At 36.8% G+C, this 18,152-nt stretch overlaps 1 protein-coding gene across 3 annotated transcripts in view; it reads right to left on the bottom strand.

Moving 5' to 3' along the window:
- Window positions 1-839: 839 nt before the first annotated feature.
- LOC139749170 (uncharacterized) overlaps window positions 840-18,152 on the bottom strand; it is a 117,944-nt gene continuing 100,631 nt past the window's right edge. For all 3 annotated transcript variants that reach the window (XM_071662826.1, XM_071662827.1, XM_071662828.1), the window contains 20 exons: window positions 13,048-13,085; window positions 12,827-12,865; window positions 11,858-11,898; window positions 11,634-11,672; window positions 10,668-10,708; window positions 10,444-10,482; window positions 9,474-9,514; window positions 9,254-9,292; window positions 8,298-8,338; window positions 8,074-8,112; window positions 7,104-7,144; window positions 6,884-6,922; window positions 5,918-5,958; window positions 5,694-5,732; window positions 4,724-4,764; window positions 4,504-4,542; window positions 3,320-3,585; window positions 2,347-2,387; window positions 2,125-2,163; window positions 840-1,965 (listed from right to left, as the gene is read on the bottom strand). The gene's annotated coding sequence lies outside the window, so the exon portion shown is untranslated. The remainder of the gene's footprint in view (window positions 1,966-2,124; window positions 2,164-2,346; window positions 2,388-3,319; window positions 3,586-4,503; window positions 4,543-4,723; window positions 4,765-5,693; window positions 5,733-5,917; window positions 5,959-6,883; window positions 6,923-7,103; window positions 7,145-8,073; window positions 8,113-8,297; window positions 8,339-9,253; window positions 9,293-9,473; window positions 9,515-10,443; window positions 10,483-10,667; window positions 10,709-11,633; window positions 11,673-11,857; window positions 11,899-12,826; window positions 12,866-13,047; window positions 13,086-18,152) is intronic.

Genomic DNA, 18,152 nt, shown 5'->3' on the forward strand with positions numbered 1-18,152 from the left:
CTAAGCAGCCAGCGATTGTTTTGAGATTTGGTTTGTGTGATCTGCAGCTTTATACTTGTTTCTGACAAGATGTATTAATGTCATGCATGTCACATGATGCCTAAAATAGTTGGGGCTTCGAGTAAGCATGACTGTCCATTTAGTAAGACATTACAAAGCAGATTGGACTTGTGTCTGTAAGAGTTAAAAGGGTGACTGAAGGCTTTCATGGGGATACAGAAGATCTGTTCTGGCTGAGCCTGTTCCAACTATTCAATGTGGGGTTCCATATTTCTCATTGCAACTGTGGTGCTAAGGTGCTGTGATGTGACTGAGCTCATCTCCATATAAGAGCTTCATACTGTGTGGGAAGAAAGGGGTTATGAGATGAGAATGAAGAGGAACGGGGAAAGAACTGACCATTAAGGAACTCATTATGGTTGTTACATTTGTTAATGGACGGATTGTAAGATTCTCAGAGAGCCTGGGAAATAAGTCAGATGTTTGTTGAAAAATGGGTATGTTCACAGGTATATTAGTCCAAACGATGTTGTATGGGTGCAAAGCAAAGGCCTTAGATAATGTACTGATGAGGGTAGAACTTTCAGAAATTAAATGTTTGTGGAACAATATTGTCAGATGTGGGCTGATAAGTATTACGTTCTGCCTACACCCCTTACATTAAAGGGTGTATAATCAGCCCATAGGCCCATTAAAACATAACTCTGAAATAACAGCTGTTAACAGAGATTTGGGCTGGACACAGATTCCCTTACCATCTGGCTAACATCTGACAGCTAATGGCCGTAATTATATACCTACTTTTGAATGTTATGATGGCCAAATACCAAACACAGACAAAAATTTATAAAAATATATTTAAAATAGCAAAAATAAACATGGCTCTCGTAACATAATACAATTTATACTTGATACATAGATCTCTCCCTATCTTACTTTAATAAACATCTCAGGCAAATTTATTGGCCTCAATTACATAACATAAGGGTTTGAAATGACAGATGTGTACAGATTACATTATACATTTGTTGACAGCTTTGTATCACATCCTTCCTCTATGGCCATTCTGTGAGATTTAACCTTTGCCTTCTTACAGTTTCTATACAAATTCTTCATATCTTTCTCTCTCTTTTTTTTTTTTTTTTTTTTTTTTTTTTTTGCCGCTGTCTCCCGCGTTTGCGAGGTAGCGCAAGGAAACAGACGAAAGAAATGGCCCAACCCACCCCCATACACATGTATATACATACGTCCACACACGCAAATATACATACCTACACAGCTTTCCATGGTTTACCCCAGACGCTTCACATGCCTTGATTCAATCCACTGACAGCACGTCAACCCCGGTATACCACATCGCTCCAACTCACTCTATTCCTTGCCCTCCTTTCACCCTCCTGCATGTTCAGGCTCTGATCACACAAAATCCTTTTCACTCCATCTTTCCACCTCCAATTTGGTCTCCCTCTTCTCCTCGTTCCCTCCACCTCCGACACATATATCCTCTTGGTCAATCTTTCCTCACTCATTCTCTCCATGTGCCCAAACCATTTCAAAACACCCTCTTCTGCTCTCTCAACCACGCTCTTTATATTTCCACACCTCTCTCTTACCCTTACGTTACTTACTCGATCAAACCATCTCACACCACACATTGTCCTCAAACATCTCATTTCCAGCACATCCATCCTCCTGCGCACAACTCTATCCATAGCCCACGCCTCGCAACCATACCATTTACTTTTTCACAACCTTACCTTCATTTCTTTTCTTGAAGTGTGTGTGTGTGTGTGTTTTAAGCACTAACTCATCACAACTTGAATTATTTGAAAAAAAAAAAAAAAAAAAAAGGAGCAAAATTCCTTCCCAAAGAATCTGTAATCAATTCCCAATGCAGCCTGCCTTGCTTTTACATATATCACAGACTGTCTACTTCTCCCTGCCCATCTTTAATAGCAGCCAGACCTGCAAAAGAATTTAAAACTTTATGTTCTGGAGTGAAAAATAAAAGTAATGAATTAATTAAAAATCAGATTCCCAATTAATATATAATCAAGACAGCTCATCTATTTATTCATTTTCGTCATGTTATGATAAATGTGAACAACAAAGGCATTTACTTACTCAATATCAGTTAGAGTCTGCATCGCATACAATTACCACCTGCAAATTGTCCAAGAAAAAAATTTGAAGAAATGCACAGAATATAAAATATCTACTATTGCAAGTCTGTAAGTTCGCCCTAGTTAAACATCAATGGAATTCAGTAATCTAACCGTAAACAGAAAAAAGGTTTTCATCATTAATTACATTACAGGAAATAACATGATTTGACCACAAACTTACCTTAGTAGTATAACTAACAAGGATGAACCTCATCTTATCTGCTGAAAGAAACAATACTGTTACATGAATGACACATTGTTCAACTATAAAAAATATAAATTGCCAACTCAAAACAACCTCCCTTACATAGGGTTAAGATTCAGCTTATTTAATATACAAAGTACCACTTAAAAGTGAAAACCCCTAAATTTCCTAAATTTCTACTCAAACTGTTTTACAACGTGTATAAAGAATGCTTTCAACCTAACACTTTCAAATATGTCCACATAACAATGAAAAAATTAATTTCTCTGGTTTATTTTGGCCAATTGTAACAGTGTAGAAATTCTGCATACAGTGTATCATCCTCACACACCAAAATGTGTGCTGCACTTAGGCCTTAGGTGTCAAACAGGTGCCACCTGTACAAGTCTTATTTATTTTACCTACTTCACTGAAATCCATTTCCAAAGAGTAAAATTTCAAAATCTGTCAAATGTCACGTATACCTTACTTTATATAACTTTCTGCATCACAAACCCAATTACACTTAATACAAAGCAATGTCAAATAAACTAACAAAAGCCTCATTTGTATACATTCACTTCCTTGGTGTCAAGTGTACTCATTTGCACACATCCACACTCTTTGTACCATGTTCAATATGACTGAACTATATTTCTATCAATAATTAACTTGAGAAATGCTACAGTAGACAATCTTAGCATTCATAATGCTACCTCCCAAATGTATATGGTATATGGTTTGTCCTCTCCCTACACATAAACTGACTGAACAACTGATGGGTTGTGCTTCTAATTTTCTGTATAAGCGAAACCATACCAGCAAAGTAGTTAATACTTTATTCCAGGAATAAAAACCAAATGATTTCAAGTCAGATATCTAAGTACCAAATCAAAACCTCTAGATATCTACTGCTAATATTTTCATGTTATGAAAGATGTGAGTAAAAACGGCATTTCCAAATACTTACTTCATCTTTGCGTGCGTGCACCATACAAACTACCACCACCTGGAAAATGTTCAAAACATCTGAAGCAAAGTATATATCATAACAACTATATAGATAACTAAAATCTGTCAGTCCGCCCTAATTACATCAATGGCATTCAGCATCCTAACCGTAAACAGAATAAAGGTTTTCATCATTAATTTCATTACAGGAACTAACTTATGATTTGATCACAAACTCACTCACCTCAGTAGTACAACCAACAAGGATGGACCTCGTCTTATCTGCTGAGAGAAACAATATTGTTATATGAAAGACCATAAATTGTTCAACTCGAAAAATCTCTAAATAGCCAACTCAAAATAACTTTAATTACATAGGAAAGTACCACTTAAAAGTACAAATCCCCAAACTTCTACTCTATAAACAGCTTTACAATGTGTATAAAGAATGCATTCGACCTAACAATTTCAAAGGTGTCCATATGAGAACGAAAAAAATCATTTTAGTTTATTTTGCCCAACAGTAACATTCAAGTGTAGAAATTCTGCATACAGCAAATCATCCTAATACACCAAACGTGTGCAGCAGTTAGGCCTTCAGTGTAGAGCAGGTACCAACTGTGCAAATCTTATCATTTACTTTACCTACTTCACTGCGATTCAATTCATTTACAAAGAGTAAAATTTCAAAATTTGTCCAATTACCAGTTGCCAAACAGTGTTGTCAAATGTCACGTATACCTTAACTTATATACCTTTCAGCACCATAAACCCAATTAATACAAAGCAATGTCAAACAAACTATCAAAAGCCTCAATTGTATCATTCACTTCCTTGGTGTCAAGTATACTCATCTGCACACATCCACACTCTTGTATCATGTTCAATATGACTGAACAATATTTCTATCAATAACTAACTTGAGAAATGCTACAGTTGATAATCTTAGCATTCATGATGCTACCTTGCAAATGTTTGTCCTCTCCCCATACATAACTGACTGAACAACTGATGGGTTGTGCTTCTATTTTTCTATAGAAGCGAAACCATACCAGCAAAGTAGTTAATACTTTATTCCAGGAATAAAAACCAAATGATTTCAAGTCAGATATCTAAGTACCAAATCAAAACCTCTAGATATCTACTGCTAATATTTTCATGTTATGAAAGATGTGAGTAAACACGGCATTTCCAAATACTTACTTCATCTTTGCGTGCGTGCACCATACAAACTACCACCACCTGGAAAATGTTCAAACATCTGAAGCAAAGTATATATCGTAACAACTATATAGATAACTAAAATCTTTCAGTCCGCCCTAATTACATCAATGGCATTCAGTCACCTAACCGTAAACAGAATAAAGGTTTTCATCATTAATTTCATTACAGGAACTAACTTATGATTTGATCACAAACTCACCTCAGTAGTACAACCAACAAGGATGGACCTCGTCTTATCTGCTGAGAGAAACAATATTGTTATATGAAAGACCATAAATTGTTCAACTCGAAAAATCTCTAAATAGCCAACTCAAAATAACTTTAATTACATAGGAAAGTACCACTTAAAAGTACAAATCCCCAAACTTCTACTCTATAAACAGCTTTACAATGTGTATAAAGAATGCATTCGACCTAACAATTTCAAAGATGTCCATATGAGAACGAAAAAAATCATTTTAGTTTATTTTGCCCAACAGTAACATTCAAGTGTAGAAATTCTGCATACAGCAAATCATCCTAACACACCAAACGTGTGCAGCAGTTAGGCCTTCAGTGTAGAGCAGGTACCAACTGTGCAAATCTTATCATTTACTTTACCTACTTCACTGTGATTCAATTCATTTACAAAGACTAAAATTTCAAAATCTGTCCAATTACCAGTTGCACCAGCAACAGTGTTGTCAAATGTCATGTATACCTTAACTTATATACCTTTCTGCACCGTAAACCCAATTATACTTAATACAAAGCAATGTCAAACAAACTATCAAAAGCCTCAATTGTATCATTCACTTCCTTGGTGTCAAGTATACTCATCTGCACACATCCACACTCTTTGTATCATGTTCAATATGACTGAACAATATTTCTATCAATAACTAACTTGAGAAATGCTACAGTTGATAATCTTAGCATTCATGATGCTACCTTGCAAATGTTTGTCCTCTCCCCATACATAACTGACTGAACAACTGATGGGTTGTGCTTCTATTTTTCTATATAAGCGAAACCATACCAGCAAAGTAGTTAATACTTTATTCCAGGAATAAAAACCAAATGATTTCAAGTCGGATATCTAAGTACCAAATCAAAACCTCTAGATATCTACTGCTAATATTTTCATGTTATGAAAGATGTGAGTAAACACGGCATTTCCAAATACTTACTTCATCTTTGCGTGCGTGCACCATACAAACTACCACCACCTGGAAAACGTTCAAACATCTGAAGCAAAGTATATATCGTAACAACTATATAGATAACTAAAATCTTTCAGTCCGCCCTAATTACATCAATGGCATTCAGTAACCTAACCGTAAACAGAATAAAGGTTTTCATCATTAATTTCATTACAGGAACTAACTTATGATTTGATCACAAACTCACTCACCTCAGTAGTACAACCAACAAAGATGGACCTCGTCTTATCTGCTGAGAGAAACAATATTGTTATATGAAAGACCATAAATTGTTCAACTCGAAAAATCTCTAAATAGCCAACTCAAAATAACTTTAATTACATAGGAAAGTACCACTTAAAAGTACAAATCCCCAAACTTCTACTCTTTAAACAGCTTTACAGTATGTATAAAGAATGCATTCGACCTAACAATTTCAAAGGTGTCCATATGAGAACGAAAAAAATCATTTTAGTTTATTTTCCCCAACAGTAACATTCAAGTGTAGAAATTCTGCATACAGCAAATCATCCTAACACACCAAACATGTGCAGCAGTTAGGCCTTCAGTGTAGAGCAGGTACCAACTGTGCAAATCTTATCATTTACTTTACCTACTTCACTGCGATTCGATTCATTTACAAAGAGTAAAATTTCAAAATTTGTCCAATTACCGGTTGCACCAGCAACAGTGTTGTCAAATGTCACGTATACCTTAACTTATATACCTTTCTGCACCATAAACCCAATTATACTTAATACAAAGCAATGTCAAATTAACAAAAGCCTCAATTGTATCATTCACTTCCTTGGTGTCAAGTATACTCATCTGCACACATCCACACTCTTTGTACCATGTTCAATATGACTGAACAATATTTCTATCAATAACTAACTTGAGAAATGCTACAGTTGATAATCTTAGCATTCATGATGCTACCTTGCAAATGTTTGTCCTCTCCCCATACATAACTGACTGAACAACTGATGGGTTGTGCTTCTATTTTTCTATAGAAGCGAAACCATACCAGCAAAGTAGTTAATACTTTATTCCAGGAATAAAAACCAAATGATTTCAAGTCAGATATCTAAGTACCAAATCAAAACCTCTAGATATCTACTGCTAATATTTTCATGTTATGAAAGATGTGAGTAAACACGGCATTTCCAAATACTTACTTCATCTTTGCGTGCGTGCACCATACAAACTACCACCACCTGGAAAATGTTCAAACATCTGAAGCAAAGTATATATCGTAACAACTATATAGATAACTAAAATCTTTCAGTCCGCCCTAATTACATCAATGGCATTCAGTCACCTAACCGTAAACAGAATAAAGGTTTTCATCATTAATTTCATTACAGGAACTAACTTATGATTTGATCACAAACTCACCTCGGTAATACAACCAACAAGGATGGACCTCGTCTTATCTGCTGAGAGAAACAATATTGTTATATGAAAGACCATAAATTGTTCAACTCGAAAAATCTCTAAATAGCCAACTCAAAATAACTTTAATTACATAGGAAAGTACCACTTAAAAGTACAAATCCCCAAACTTCTACTCTATAAACAGCTTTACAATGTGTATAAAGAATGCATTCGACCTAACAATTTCAAAGGTGTCCATATGGGAACGAAAAAAATCATTTTAGTTTATTTTGCCCAACAGTAACATTCAAGTGTAGAAATTCTGCATACAGCAAATCATCCTAACACACCAAACGTGTGCAGCAGTTAGGCCTTCAGTGTAGAGCAGGTACCAACTGTGCAAATCTTATCATTTACTTTACCTACTTCACTGTGATTCAATTCATTTACAAAGAGTAAAATTTCAAAATTTGTCCAATTACCAGTTGCACCAGCAACAGTGTTGTCAAATGTCACGTATACCTTAACTTATATACCTTTCTGAACCGTAAACCCAATTATACTTAATACAAAGCAATGTCAAACAAACTATCAAAAGCCTCAATTGTATCATTCACTTCCTTGGTGTCAAGTATACTCATCTGCACACATCCACACTCTTTATATCATGTTCAATATGACTGAACAATATTTCTATCAATAACTAACTTGAGAAATGCTACAGTTGATAATCTTAGCATTCATGATGCTACCTTGCAAATGTTTGTCCTCTCCCCATACATAACTGACTGAACAACTGATGGGTTGTGCTTCTATTTTTCTATATAAGCGAAACCATACCAGCAAAGTAGTTAATACTTTATTCCAGGAATAAAAACCAAATGATTTCAAGTCGGATATCTAAGTACCAAATCAAAACCTCTAGATATCTACTGCTAATATTTTCATGTTATGAAAGATGTGAGTAAACACGGCATTTCCAAATACTTACTTCATCTTTGCGTGCGTGCACCATACAAACTACCACCACCTGGAAAACGTTCAAACATCTGAAGCAAAGTATATATCGTAACAACTATATAGATAACTAAAATCTTTCAGTCCGCCCTAATTACATCAATGGCATTCAGTAACCTAACCGTAAACAGAATAAAGGTTTTCATCATTAATTTCATTACAGGAACTAACTTATGATTTGATCACAAACTCACTCACCTCAGTAGTACAACCAACAAAGATGGACCTCGTCTTATCTGCTGAGAGAAACAATATTGTTATATGAAAGACCATAAATTGTTCAACTCGAAAAATCTCTAAATAGCCAACTCAAAATAACTTTAATTACATAGGAAAGTACCACTTAAAAGTACAAATCCCCAAACTTCTACTCTTTAAACAGCTTTACAGTATGTATAAAGAATGCATTCGACCTAACAATTTCAAAGGTGTCCATATGAGAACGAAAAAAATCATTTTAGTTTATTTTCCCCAACAGTAACATTCAAGTGTAGAAATTCTGCATACAGCAAATCATCCTAACACACCAAACGTGTGCAGCAGTTAGGCCTTCAGTGTAGAGCAGGTACCAACTGTGCAAATCTTATCATTTACTTTACCTACTTCACTGCGATTCAATTCATTTACAAAGAGTAAAATTTCAAAATTTGTCCAATTACCAGTTGCAACAGTGTTGTCAAATGTCACGTATACCTTAACTTATATACCTTTCAGCACCATAAACCCAATTAATACAAAGCAATGTCAAACAAACTATCAAAAGCCTCAATTGTATCATTCACTTCCTTGGTGTCAAGTATACTCATCTGCACACATCCACACTCTGTACCATGTTCAATATGACTGAACAATATTTCTATCAATAACTAACTTGAGAAATGCTACAGTTGATAATCTTAGCATTCATGATGCTACCTTGCAAATGTTTGTCCTCTCCCCATACATAACTGACTGAACAACTGATGGGTTGTGCTTCTATTTTTCTATAGAAGCGAAACCATACCAGCAAAGTAGTTAATACTTTATTCCAGGAATAAAAACCAAATGATTTCAAGTCAGATATCTAAGTACCAAATCAAAACCTCTAGATATCTACTGCTAATATTTTCATGTTATGAAAGATGTGAGTAAACACGGCATTTCCAAATACTTACTTCATCTTTGCGTGCGTGCACCATACAAACTACCACCACCTGGAAAATGTTCAAACATCTGAAGCAAAGTATATATCGTAACAACTATATAGATAACTAAAATCTTTCAGTCCGCCCTAATTACATCAATGGCATTCAGTCACCTAACCGTAAACAGAATAAAGGTTTTCATCATTAATTTCATTACAGGAACTAACTTATGATTTGATCACAAACTCACCTCGGTAATACAACCAACAAGGATGGACCTCGTCTTATCTGCTGAGAGAAACAATATTGTTATATGAAAGACCATAAATTGTTCAACTCGAAAAATCTCTAAATAGCCAACTCAAAATAACTTTAATTACATAGGAAAGTACCACTTAAAAGTACAAATCCCCAAACTTCTACTCTATAAACAGCTTTACAATGTGTATAAAGAATGCATTCGACCTAACAATTTCAAAGGTGTCCATATGGGAACGAAAAAAATCATTTTAGTTTATTTTGCCCAACAGTAACATTCAAGTGTAGAAATTCTGCATACAGCAAATCATCCTAACACACCAAACGTGTGCAGCAGTTAGGCCTTCAGTGTAGAGCAGGTACCAACTGTGCAAATCTTATCATTTACTTTACCTACTTCACTGTGATTCAATTCATTTACAAAGAGTAAAATTTCAAAATTTGTCCAATTACCAGTTGCACCAGCAACAGTGTTGTCAAATGTCACGTATACCTTAACTTATATACCTTTCTGAACCGTAAACCCAATTATACTTAATACAAAGCAATGTCAAACAAACTATCAAAAGCCTCAATTGTATCATTCACTTCCTTGGTGTCAAGTATACTCATCTGCACACATCCACACTCTTTATATCATGTTCAATATGACTGAACAATATTTCTATCAATAACTAACTTGAGAAATGCTACAGTTGATAATCTTAGCATTCATGATGCTACCTTGCAAATGTTTGTCCTCTCCCCATACATAACTGACTGAACAACTGATGGGTTGTGCTTCTATTTTTCTATATAAGCGAAACCATACCAGCAAAGTAGTTAATACTTTATTCCAGGAATAAAAACCAAATGATTTCAAGTCGGATATCTAAGTACCAAATCAAAACCTCTAGATATCTACTGCTAATATTTTCATGTTATGAAAGATGTGAGTAAACACGGCATTTCCAAATACTTACTTCATCTTTGCGTGCGTGCACCATACAAACTACCACCACCTGGAAAACGTTCAAACATCTGAAGCAAAGTATATATCGTAACAACTATATAGATAACTAAAATCTTTCAGTCCGCCCTAATTACATCAATGGCATTCAGTAACCTAACCGTAAACAGAATAAAGGTTTTCATCATTAATTTCATTACAGGAACTAACTTATGATTTGATCACAAACTCACTCACCTCAGTAGTACAACCAACAAAGATGGACCTCGTCTTATCTGCTGAGAGAAACAATATTGTTATATGAAAGACCATAAATTGTTCAACTCGAAAAATCTCTAAATAGCCAACTCAAAATAACTTTAATTACATAGGAAAGTACCACTTAAAAGTACAAATCCCCAAACTTCTACTCTTTAAACAGCTTTACAGTATGTATAAAGAATGCATTCGACCTAACAATTTCAAAGGTGTCCATATGAGAACGAAAAAAATCATTTTAGTTTATTTTGCCCAACAGTAACATTCAAGTGTAGAAATTCTGCATACAGCAAATCATCCTAACACACCAAACATGTGCAGCAGTTAGGCCTTCAGTGTAGAGCAGGTACCAACTGTGCAAATCTTATCATTTACTTTACCTACTTCACTGCGATTCGATTCATTTACAAAGAGTAAAATTTCAAAATTTGTCCAATTACCGGTTGCACCAGCAACAGTGTTGTCAAATGTCACGTATACCTTAACTTATATACCTTTCTGCACCATAAACCCAATTATACTTAATACAAAGCAATGTCAAATTAACAAAAGCCTCAATTGTATCATTCACTTCCTTGGTGTCAAGTATACTCATCTGCACACATCCACACTCTTTGTACCATGTTCAATATGACTGAACAATATTTCTATCAATAACTAACTTGAGAAATGCTACAGTTGATAATCTTAGCATTCATGATGCTACCTTGCAAATGTTTGTCCTCTCCCCATACATAACTGACTGAACAACTGATGGGTTGTGCTTCTATTTTTCTATAGAAGCGAAACCATACCAGCAAAGTAGTTAATACTTTATTCCAGGAATAAAAACCAAATGATTTCAAGTCAGATATCTAAGTACCAAATCAAAACCTCTAGATATCTACTGCTAATATTTTCATGTTATGAAAGATGTGAGTAAACACGGCATTTCCAAATACTTACTTCATCTTTGCGTGCGTGCACCATACAAACTACCATCACCTGGAAAATGTTCAAACATCTGAAGCAAAGTATATATCGTAACAACTATATAGATAACTAAAATCTTTCAGTCCGCCCTAATTACATCAATGGCATTCAGTAACCTAACCGTAAACAGAATAAAGGTTTTCATCATTAATTTCATTACAGGAACTAACTTATGATTTGATCACAAACTCACTCACCTCAGTAGTACAACCAACAAGGATGGACCTCGTCTTATCTGCTGAGAGAAACAATATTGTTATATGAAAGACCATAAATTGTTCAACTCGAAAAATCTCTAAATAGCCAACTCAAAATAACTTTAATTACATAGGAAAGTACCACTTAAAAGTACAAATCCCCAAACTTCTACTCTATAAACAGCTTTACAATGTGTATAAAGAATGCATTCGACCTAACAATTTCAAAGGTGTCCATATGGGAACGAAAAAAATCATTTTAGTTTATTTTGCCCAACAGTAACATTCAAGTGTAGAAATTCTGCATACAGCAAATCATCCTAACACACCAAACGTGTGCAGCAGTTAGGCCTTCAGTGTAGAGCAGGTACCAACTGTGCAAATCTTATCATTTACTTTACCTACTTCACTGTGATTCAATTCATTTACAAAGAGTAAAATTTCAAAATTTGTCCAATTACCAGTTGCACCAGCAACAGTGTTGTCAAATGTCACGTATACCTTAACTTATATACCTTTCTACACCGTAAACCCAATTATACTTAATACAAAGCAATGTCAAACAACTATCAAAAGCCTCAATTGTATCATTCACTTCCTTGGTGTCAAGTATACTCATCTGCACACATCCACACTCTTTGTACCATGTTCAATATGACTGAACAATATTTCTATCAATAACTAACTTGAGAAATGCTACAGTTGATAATCTTAGCATTCATGATGCTACCTTGCAAATGTTTGTCCTCTCCCCATACATAACTGACTGAACAACTGATGGGTTGTGCTTCTAATTTTCTATATAAGCGAAACCATACCAGCAAAGTAGTTACTACTTTATTCCAGGAATAAAAACCAAATGATTTCAAGTCAGATATCTAAGTACCAAATCAAAACCTCTAGATATCTACTGATAATATTTTCATGTTATGAAAGATGCGAGTAAACACGGCATTTCCAAATACTTACTTCATCTTTGCGTGCGTGAACCATACAAACTACCACCACCTGGAAAATGTTCAAAACATCTGAAGCAAAGTATATATCATAACAACTATATAGATAACTAAAATCTTTCAGTCCGCCCTAATTACATCAATGGCATTCAGTCACCTAACCGTAAACAGAATAAAGGTTTTCATCATTAATTTCATTACAGGAACTAACTTATGATTTGATCACAAACTCACCTCGGTAATACAACCAACAAGGATGGCCCTCGTCTTATCTGCTGAGAGAAACAATATTGTTACATGAAGGACCATAAATTGTTCAACTCAAAAAAATCTCAACATAGCTAACTCAAAACAACTTTCCTTACATGAGGTTCAGATTTAGCTTATTTAAACTATAAAGTACCACTAAAAACTGAAAATCCCCATACTCCTAAAATGTTTGCTGGGAAATAGTGCAAATGACTCGGAGATGTATAAAAGAAAGAGGCAGGAGGTCAAAAGAAAGGTGCAAGAGGTGAAAAAGAGGGCAAATAGGAGTTGGGGTGAGAGAATCGTTAACTTTTAGGGAGAATAAAAAGATGTTTGTACAAAGACAAAGGGGATAAAGGTCAGTGTTCAAGTTAGTGAGGTATAAGTTTGTTGAGTATTCCTGGGAAATTATATGGGAGGGTATTAATTGAGAGGGTGAAGGCATGTACAGAGCAGCAGATTGGGGAAGAGCTGTGTGGTTTCAGAAGCGGTAGAGGATGTGTGGATCTGGTGTTTGCTTTGAAGAATGTATGTGAGAAATACTTAGAAAAGCAAATGGATTTGTATGTAGCATTTATGGATATGGAGAAGGAATAAAAGAGTTGAAAGAGATGCTCTGTGGAAGGTATTAAGTATATATGGTGTGGGAGGCAAGTTGTTAGAAGCAGTGAAAAGTTTTTATCGAGGATGTAAGGCATGTGTACGTGTAGGAAGAGAGGAAAGTGATTGGTTCTCGGTGAATGTAGGTTTGCGGCAGGGGTGTGTGATGTTTCCATGGTTATTTAATTTGTTTATGGTTGGGGTTGTTAGGGAGGTGAATGCAAGAGTTTTGGAAAGAGGGGCAAGTATGCTGTCTGTTGTGGATGAGAGAGCTTGGGAGGAGAGTCAGTTGTTGTTTGCTGATGATACAGTGCTGGTGGCTGATTCATATGAGAAACTGCAGAAGCTGGTGACAGAGTTTGGTAAAGTGTGTGAAAGAAGAAGGTTGAGAGTAAATGTGAACAAGAGCAAGGTTATTAGGTACAGTAGGGTTGAGGGTCAAGTCAATTGGGAGGTAAGTTTGAATGGAGAAAAACTGGAGGAAGTGAAGTGTTTTAGATGTCTGGGAGTGGATTTGGCAGCGGATGGAACCATGGTAGCGGAAGAGAATCATAGGGTGGGGGAGGGGGCAAAAATTCTGGGAGCCTTGAAGAACGTTTGGAAGTCGAGAACATTATCTCAGAAAGCAAAAATGGGTATGTTTGAAAGAATACTAGTTCCAACAATGTTGTATGGTTGTGAGGCATGGGCTATGGATAGAGTTGTGTGGAGGAGGGTGGATGTGCTGGAAATGAGATGTTTGAGAACAATATGTGGTGTAAGGTGGTTTGATCGAGTAAGTAATAATAGGGTAAGAGATGTGTGGCCACAAAAAGAGAGTGGTTGAGAGAGCAAAAGAGGGTGTTTTGAAATGGTTTGGCCACATGGAGAGAATGAGTGATGAAAGATTGACCAAGAGGATACATGTGTCAGAGGTGGAGGGAACGAGAAGTGGGAGACCAAATTGGAGGTGAAAAGATGGAGTGAAAAAGATTTTGAGTGATCGGGGCCTGAACGTGCAGGATGGTGAAAGGCGCGAAAGGAATAGAGTGAATTGGAATGATGTGGTATAACGGGGTCATCGTGCTGTCAATGGATTGAATCAGGGCATGTGAAGCGTCTGGGGTAAACCATAGAAAGTTCTGTGGGGCCTGGATGTGGAAAGGGAGCTGTGGTTTCAGTGCATTATTACATGACAGCTAGAGACTGAGTGTGAACGAATGTGGCCTTTGTATTCATTCTTAGTGCTACCTCGCACACATGAGGGGGGAGGGGGTTGTTATTCCATGTGTGGCGAGATGGCAATGGGAATGAATAAAGGCAGACATTATGAATTATGTACACAAGTGTATATGTATGTGTATATATATGTATACACTGAGATGTATAGGTATGTATATTTGCGTGTGTGGATGTGTATGTATATACATGTGCATGTGTAGGGCCATTCTTTCGTCTGTTTCCTTGCGCTACCTCGCTAACGCGGGAGACAGCGACAAAGCAAAATAAATAAATAATAAAAATAATAATAAGTACATGCCTTCACCCTCTCAATCAATACCCCCCCATATAATTTACCAGGAATACTCAACAAACTTATACCTCTGTAATTTGAGCACTCACTCTTATCCCCTTTGCCTTTGTACAATGGCACTATGCACGCATTCCGCCAATCCTCAGGCACCTCACCATGAGTCATACATACATTAAATAACCTTACCAACCAGTCAACAATACAGTCACCCCCTTTTTTTTTTATAAATTCCACTGCAATACCATCCAAACCTGCTGCCTTGCCGGCTTTCATCTTCCGCAAAGCTTTTACTACCTCTTCTCTGTTTACCAAATCATCTTCCCTAACCCTCTCACTTTGCACACCACCTCGACCAAAACATCCTATATCTGCCACTCTATCATCAAACACATTCAACAAACCTTCAAAATACTCACTCCATCTTCTCACATCACCACTACTTGTTATCACCTCCCCATTTGCGCCCTTCACTGAAGTTCCCATTTGCTCCCTTGTCTTACGCACTTTATTTACCTCCTTCCAGAACATTTTTTTCTTCTCCCTAAAATTTAATGATACTCTCTCACCCCAACTCTCATTTGCCCTTTTTTTCACCTCTTGCACCTTTCTCTTGACCTCCTGTCTCTTTCTTTTATACATCTCACACTCAATTGCATTTTTTCCCTGCAAAAATCGTCCAAATGCCTCTCTCTTCTCTTTCACTAATACTCTTACTTCTTCATCCCACCACTCGCTACCCTTTCTAATCAACCCACCTCCCACTCTTCTCATGCCACAAGCATCTTTTGCGCAATCCATCACTGATTCCCTAAATACATCCCATTCCTCCCCCACTCCCCTTACTTCCATTGTTCTCACCTTTTTCCATTCTGTACTCAGTCTCTCCTGGTACTTCCTCACACAGGTCTCCTTCTCAAGCTCACTTACTCTCACCACCCTCTTCACCCCAACATTCACTCTTCTTTTCTGAAAACCCATACAAATCTTCACCTTAGCCTCCACAAGATAATGATCAGACATCCCTCCAGTTGCACCTCTCAGCACATTAACATCCAAAAGTCTCTTTCGCACGCCTGTCAATTAACACGTAATCCAATAACGCTCTCTGGCCATCTCTCCTACTTACATACGTATACTTATGTATATCTCGCTTTTTAAACCAGGTATTCCCAATCATCAGTCCTTTTTCAGCACATAAATCTACAAGCTCTTCACCATTTCCATTTACAACACTGAACACCCCATGTATACCAATTATTCCCTCAACTGCCACATTACTCACCTTTGCATTCAAATCACCCATCACTATAACCCGGTCTCGTGCATCAAAACCACTAACACACTCATTCAGCTGCTCCCAAAACATTTGCCTCTCATGACCTTTCTTCTCATGCCCAGGTGCATATGCACCAATAATCACCCACCTCTCTCCATCAACTTTCAGTTTTACCCATATTAATCGAGAATTTACTTTCTTACATTCTATTACATACTCCCACAACTCCTGTTTCAGGAGTATTGCTACTCCTTCCCTTGCTCTTGTCCTCTCACTAACCCCTGACTTTACTCCCCAGACATTCCCAAACCACTCTTCCCCTTTACCCTTGAGCTTCGTTTCACTCAGAGCCAAAACATCCAGGTTCCTTTCCTCAAACATACTACCTATCTCTCCTTTTTTCACATCTTGGTTACATCCACACACATTTAGGCACCCCACTCTGAGCCTTCGAGGAGGATGAGCACTCCCTGCGTGACTCCTTCTTCTGTTTCCCATTTTAGAAAGTTAATACAAGGAGGGGAGGATTTCTGGCCCCCCGCTCCCGTCCCCTCTAGTCACTTTCTACGACACGCGAGGAATACGTGGGAAGTATTCTTTCACCCTATCCCCAGGGATAATATACATATATATATACATATACACAGACACACACATATACACACACATACATATATATATACATATGAAAAATGTAAGAAACAATTTAGAAAACTGAAACTTCTAGCTTGAAATGAATGAAAAAATGAATGTCACATAATGGTTCAACCTCTGGCTATGGAAAAAGGAAATGTATAATTTATTTACACAAACGTCAATAGCAGTTCTCATCAATTTAACCACTATCAATAAGCTTCAATGTCTAAGCTACATTTTTCTCCAATTTCTCTATTTTCTTGTCAAAACACCATGTATGAAAACTATCACTCCAGTAACACAACTATAAACATTTACTTCCCCTTTAAAAAAAGGTTCTGGGGAAGTCTGTCTCGATACACTGCGGGAAACTCTACCACCTGGCGAGGTTTGTGTTGCAATGGTTCCCGATTCACAAACATAGTAGCATCACTGGTGGGCCAAGGTAGTTCCGTTTGCGAAGATTGGGGAAGAGCAGTGTGGTTTCAGAAGTGGTAGAGGATGTGTGGATCAGGTGTTTGCTTTGAAGAATGTATGTGAGAAATACTTAGAAAAGCAAATGGATTTGTATGTAGCATTTATGGATCTGGAGAAGGCATATGATAGAGTTGATAGAGATGCTCTGTGGAAGGTATTAAGAATATATGGTGTGGGAGGAAAGTTGTTAGAAGCAGTGAAAAGTATTTATCGAGGATGTAAGGCATGTGTACGTGTAGGAAGAGAGGAAAGTGATTGGTTCTCGGTGAATGTAGGTTTGCTGCAGGGGTGTGTGATGTCTCCATGGTTGTTTAATTTGTTTATGGATGGGGTTGTTAGGGAGGTGAATGCAAGAGTTTTGGAAAGAGGGGCAAGTATGAAGTCTGTTGGGGATAAGAGAGCTTGGGAAGTGAGTCAGTTGTTGTTCGCTGATGATACAGCGCTGGTGGCTGATTCATGTGAGAAACTGCAGAAGCTGGTGACTGAGTTTGGTAAAGTGTGTGGAAGAAGAAAGTTAAGAGTAAATGTGAATAAGAGCAAGGTTATTAGGTACAGTAGGGTTGAGGGTCAAGTCAATTGGGAGGTGAG

Source organism: Panulirus ornatus, chromosome 6 (genome assembly GCF_036320965.1).
Source record: "Panulirus ornatus isolate Po-2019 chromosome 6, ASM3632096v1, whole genome shotgun sequence".
Lineage (NCBI taxonomy): Eukaryota > Metazoa > Arthropoda > Malacostraca > Decapoda > Palinuridae > Panulirus > Panulirus ornatus.